Source organism: Catharus ustulatus, unplaced genomic scaffold (genome assembly GCF_009819885.2).
Source record: "Catharus ustulatus isolate bCatUst1 unplaced genomic scaffold, bCatUst1.pri.v2 scaffold_117_arrow_ctg1, whole genome shotgun sequence".
Classification (NCBI taxonomy): Eukaryota; Metazoa; Chordata; class Aves; order Passeriformes; family Turdidae; genus Catharus; species Catharus ustulatus.
In genome coordinates this window covers 73,310-79,309 of record NW_024879463.1, presented here as the reverse complement: position 1 = coordinate 79,309, position 6,000 = coordinate 73,310, and the positions used below count along the sequence as shown (strand labels likewise).

General features: G+C 48.4%; 1 long non-coding RNA gene across 1 annotated transcript; it reads left to right on the top strand.

The window, feature by feature from the left end:
* The first annotated feature begins 462 nt into the window (after nucleotides 1-462).
* LOC117011345 lies at nucleotides 463-3,719 on the top strand. The gene is made up of 3 exons (XR_004420931.1): nucleotides 463-612; nucleotides 1,817-1,934; nucleotides 3,466-3,719. It is a non-coding gene; the product is annotated as an uncharacterized LOC117011345 (long non-coding RNA).
* The last annotated feature ends 2,281 nt before the right edge of the window (nucleotides 3,720-6,000 follow it).

Below are 6,000 nucleotides of genomic sequence, written 5' to 3'. Positions count from 1 at the left end.
TATATTCTGCAACTTCATGGCCCACATCATGTTTTCCCTGCATTTGTTGTTTTCCAAAGGTCTGCGGATTTGGGAACAAATGGCTGGAAAAAGCCTCAATCCAGAGCTGCAGCTCTGTGTGGTGGGTGCCCTCTGAGGAGTCAGCGTGAATTGTCTTTAATTTCTAAAGAATTCATACGTGATCTATTTCTTTAATCATTCTCAGAGTAAATTGTGTGACAGAAATTGAGGATGAGATAGTTCAGGGAGACTGAATTCCTCCCTCTTCCTTGAGGCAGTCCCTCTGTGCAATGCTAACTCTGAGTTTATCTGAGGACAGAAGTTTCTGCAGGTGTCTGAAGTTGCAGGAGAGCCCAGGCCTCCTTCCCCCAGCAATGCCAGGGAGCACGCTGTGGCCAAGGCCTGTGCTGCTGTTGCTCCTTCTCCCTGTGCCCCAGAGTTTGCTCTCCTCTTGTCCAGGAGCCGCCACGTGCAGGTGCGGCAGTGTGCGGCCGAACTGCTCCTGTCCCTGCTGGAGAGAATTGGAGTCACGGAGCTGGCAGGCACAGCCAGGGCTGAGAGGCTGGCGCACGCGGCAGCGACGCTTGCTCAGGACTGACACAGGGACACAAGGTAATGATCTTCATTTCACCTCCTGAGACAGGAAAACCTGTTTGGTGTCTGTGTGGAAAGGTAAAACCACCAAAGAGTGGAAACTACAGGAAATATTAAGGTAGGTCACTGTGTGGATAAGGGCCATAGAATCATGGAATACCCTGAGTTGGATGGGATCCATCAGGGTCATCGAGTCCAGCTCCTGAGCATGTGCAGGACATGCCAAGAGTCACTCCATGTGCCCAAGAGCATTGTCCAAACGCTTCTCCAGCTCTGTCAGGCTTGGTGCTGTGAGCACTGCTCTGGGTTGCCTGGGGAAATGACTGTACTGGGTAACCTGAGGTTGTCCAGCAAGAAGGAGCATTGCCAACTTACTGTGACTTGAAGGATTCTTTCCTGAGATCAAAAGAGCTCCGATTAGCCAATCAAACAATTTTCTTTAGTCTTAAGTGCCCAACACAAAGCCAAAATGTTGGCTAATGTTCATCACTGAAGGATCCCAAATATCTATTTCTCATTAAGACTTCCTAGAAATATTTTAGGGTCTCTTTAGCTAATGGATTCAGTCTTTCTAAACCTCTTCTGCAGATTTCTAGAGTGCTGTTATCTGTGGCTCAATAACCTCCAAATTGCTTGTTGAAGAAAACTGTGGTTTCCTAGTGGCAAAATCAACCCAAACGAAAAAATTCTCCTTACTTTTATGATTAAACTCCCATTAATAGCTGCCAAGAGTACAGGAACAACTAGCTGCCCCTGTGCATAAATATAGTATAGAATTATCTATAGGAAGCATGAGGTGTTTTGTCCTGGTTTCCCTGCTAGTTCAAGAAAGGTAAATTGTTGTGCAATGGCAGCAAGGCACTGCTAATAGGATCTGATAACAAAGCAGATGTGTTTTGCTTGTTCCCTGGGATCCTTTGATCCCACAGAAGCACATCCAGAGTTTCAGAGTGAAAAGGTATTTTTCTGTTGCCCCACGTACTCCTCTAGCCTCTTGTGTTCAGATGACAGCACTGTGCAGTGACAAGTAGGGGTACATTTCTCTGTTTGCTGAGTAGGTAACTGCCTTCTCCTGCAAGGATTGCACCTGATGAGTTTAAGGTATCTGCCTCTTCTGTTAACAGTCTTCCTTTGTTCACTTTTCTTTCTTGCCCTTCCTTCCTTCTTTCCTGCTTTCCTTCCTGCCTTCCTTCCTTCCTGTTATCCTTCTGTCTTTCCACAGGCATTATAGCCAGGAGATGGTGAAGATGTTGCTGAATCACCAAGAATGAAAAATGCTTTTGGAACCATCCATTCCCGCCCATGACCTGGAGGATATTCTGAGAAGAATGAAGAAGAAAGTAAGTGCTTGGCAGGAGAAATGTCTCCTTTGTGCAAGTATTGCCACTGCTAATAGGAGATCAAACATACCTAATCTGTCTTTATCTCATTTCTATTTTGTTGAATAATTTTCCTCCTGGAAATGATCTGTTAATCCCCAGCCTGTTCATCTGCAGACCACAAAGGAACTGATATTATTATGGGAAAAGTGGGGTTTTGAATATGTAGAATAATGGTCGCAAACAGCAAAGGGGAAGAGAAGAAAATGGGTTTACATTTAAGCATAACCCCCCCCCCTTCCCCACACTCTCCCTACTCTGCCCCCAGTGAAGCAATTTTGTGAGAATAGTGCTTCTGAAGATAACAGAGTCTTTGCAAAAGACACCGGAAGCAGTAGTACCTAGAAAATTTCCAAAAACACAAAAGATCTCCAAGTCAATCCTAATGACTACAATTACGGTCTGTCTTTACGGAACATTGGTCTGTGTAAGGGTCAGTCCAAAGATTGGCTGATCTGCCTCACAATCATCATCAGAGACTGAGACGCTGAAACCCCCACCACTCACTTTAAGCAGGAGCTGCTGGGCCGGGCCAAGGTGGATGTTTGCCCATGGACTGTGTTTGGGTGTGTGCTGGACTGTCCGGTGCGCTGCGTTTGGGCAGGTGCAGGCTGAACCGTACTCTCTGCACCTGAGCTATAGGACTCCGACACAATAGTCCATAAATCTCCCCACCTTTTGGTCAGCGGCCACTCGCCTTGAAACAGAGTATAAAACTATCACTCTCAGAAGAGACCTTGGAGACTTCTTTCTCCTCACGGATGGAAGACATTGCCGGATGATCCGAGGATGTCTCATCTGTTGGTAGCTATTCCCCTCATTTTCTCATTCTCTCTCTCTCTCTCTCTCCCTCTAACCACTACCCCAAAATTGAGTTGTTGGCCCTCAATAAACTGTTTTGCTGCTTAGTCTCTTGCTGTTGTCTTTTGCACCGTGTGGTCAAATGAATCATCACAACCCCTGCTCAGGTTGTGCGGACCGTGACACCCTGCTGTGAAACACTGTCAGCTGCAAGAAGCTTGGTGAATTCAGCAGCATTCAGTGGAAAATCATTTTGTTTGGGAGGATTTTTTATTCTTTTTTTGTCTACAGTATAGAAGGGAGTGTGCTTTTGTGCAAGAACAGGGGAGCCAGGTTGAAGCAAATCACCTTCCAACACAATGGGCCCACCCCACAAAGAGTCCAGATTTTTCTGCTGCTTCCTTTAAGAACACTTGTTGCCTACCAGTTGGCATTATTCCCATTTATGTTCAAGACTCATGATTTTGGAATTTTAGACTGCTGCTCAGTATGGCAGCACCCATAACCTGCCTTGGGCTATTGCAAGCAAAGAGTTGGCATCACAGAATCTCTGGCTCTGTTTCCTTCTGTAAGTTAGGAAATATTTGTCTAAGTCTTGATTGCAGTGATCCTGGTTCTGACCTGTGTTTTAAACAGGCAATTTCCTATTTGATATTCTAAAGACTGATGGGGTTTCTCTGTGTCTTTGTAGGGGATGGAAGAGCAGAAGGGTGAACGCCCATCTGTCAAGAGCCCTGTGAAGAAGAGCAGCGATGGCTCCAAGAAGCCCCAGGCCCCATTGCCTTCTAGTCAAGGGTACTGAGCACTTTTGTTAGATGTGACAAAGCACAAGACAAGCTTGACATGTCTCTTCCTCAGGAAAATCTTTCTGGCAGAGATGGCCAGAGATTGTTTCCTTTCCCTACAAATGCTGTATGATAAAAAAATATCTGCTTCTGCATGACACTGGACAAGCTTGAATAGCTATTAAGCATGCGTGGTTGGCTTCTTGAATTAAGTCTGGGGTTGTTTTTGTGGGGAGGAGTCTTAAAAGGAGGAAGTAAGACGAGTCTTCCTCACCCTGAACTCTCAACATTTTCTATCAATGACAATACAAATGGCTTTTGGGGCAATTCCAATTTTGCAAAGAATGAGTTTCTGGTTGCAATTGTTTGTGTTCTTTGGACTTACCTACTGGTTTCATCCTCTCCCATTGCAAGCACAGCAAAGCAAACATAAATTGACAGGCAATCAATTATTTAAGATTCAGTTAATTATCTCAAGCCCAGTTTCTTCGAACTTTTAACTAAAATCCTAATTGCTTTAAGATGAGTGTTTCACTGGATTTCTGCAGCCCTATGTAGAAAGCTGCTGTAGCCAGAGTGTTTGGAGTTGCTTTTATGACCTTTATGTGTGGAATAGTAGGCAGGGCTCTCCTAGCAGAAAACTGTTTGTCCAAGACCAGGGCCATGGTGCTGGCAGAAGCGCAGCAGCCCCGCTCCCAGTCCAAGAGTCTGTGAGCTGAGGCGTGCCGGGGAGAAAAGACACCGAGGGGCTCCAGCCCAGCTGCTTCACCTGCTGTGACCATTCCCACTGGGAGAAAGTCGATGCCAGATCAGCCACTGAGCTTTCATCTGCTGCTAGAAGTCCTTTGATGACCAAGTGACCCTCCTGGTGGATGCAGGAAAGGCTGTGGATGTTGTCTATTTGGACTCCAGCAAGGCCTTTGACACTGTCTCCCACAGCATTCCCTGGAAAAGCTGCAGCCTGTGGCTTGGACAGGAGCAGTCCCTGCTGGGTTAAGAACTGGCTGGATGGCCGGGCCCAGAGAGGGGTGGTGAACGGTGCTGCATCCAGCTGGGATCAGTCACCAGTGGTGTCCCTCAGGGGTCTGTGCTGTGGCCACTCCTGTCAATATTTTATGGACAACATGGATGAGGGTATGGAGTCTTTTATTAGCAAATTTACAGACACACTGAGCTGGGAGCATGTGTCGATCTGTTGGAAGGCAGGAGGGCTCTGCAGAGAGACCTGGATGAAATGGGCAGAGTCCAATAAAATGAAGTTTAATAAATCCAAGTGCTGAGTCCTGCATTTTGGCCTCCATAAGCCCCAGCACTGTTATAGGTTTGGGATGGTGTGGCTGGACAGCGCCCAGGTGAAACACTAATCCTAAAGAAATGAGGATTTTAAATAAAAGTTAAAAGAAACTGGGCTTGAGATAGTTACAATAGTTATAATAACCGCTGAGGGCCGTGTGTGCCGTGGTCCTTGTCACTGGGAGAGAGACCTCTGGATGGGCCAGGCAGATTCCCTGCCACTGGGGGCTATGTCCTGGTGGTGTGAGGTTTTTTAGGATCAGGATCCTGGAATGGTTTGGGGTTGGAAGGGACCTCAAAGCCCACCCAGTGCCACCCCTGCCGTGGCAGGGACACCTCCCACTGTCCCAGGTTGCTGTCATGACACAGCAGGGCCTTGGGAAAGCAAATCTCACTGCCAGAGCATTTTCTGTGCTGTTAAAAGTTTGATTGGGGCCAGTTTTATCTGGGCCAGTGCCCCAGGGATGCTCGAGTGGTCTCCATCCCTCTGGGTGTGGGAAATGCTCGTGGGGCCAGGGTGTCTCTGTCCCTCTCCCTTGGGGGTGGGGTCTCCATCCCTCTGGTACCAGGGGACACTGCAGGGGTCTCTGTCCCTCTCAGCCCTGGGGCGACCGCCCTGAGCTTCCCCCGGTATGACCTGGCCAGAGACCCCCCCAGCCCCATCATTCCCTGCCAGGAGAGGACTGCAGACCCCCAGGACTGCCCAGGGAGCAGGGGACAGAGACACCCCCGGACCACCCGAGCTCCCTGCCCGGCCAAGGGCCAGGGGTCTCCGTCCTCCTCTGCCATGGAGCGGGCAGGGCTTTGTGGGTGGTTTGGGTGGTGAGTGACTTGTTGGGAAAGCAAAGATTCGGGCACAGCACTTGATGTGATTTTTGCCAAATTTATTTTTTGTCCTTACCTTTGGCAGGCCGGTGTTATATAGCCAAACTCCTTCGATTTGAGGGGGGGGCAGTGTAGGTCTCCATCCACCTCACCTTTGGCAGGCCTGTGGTGTATTCATCAGTTGATCATCACCTTCAGGGAGATGCTCTCCCCGTATCCACCCTTCCCATGGGGGTTGCTCCATCTGTGTCCCTCAGTGCCCCACGGGGTGGTGGCTCTGTCCGTGTCCATCCTCATCCTGTGTGGAGATAAAGGGTGGTCTG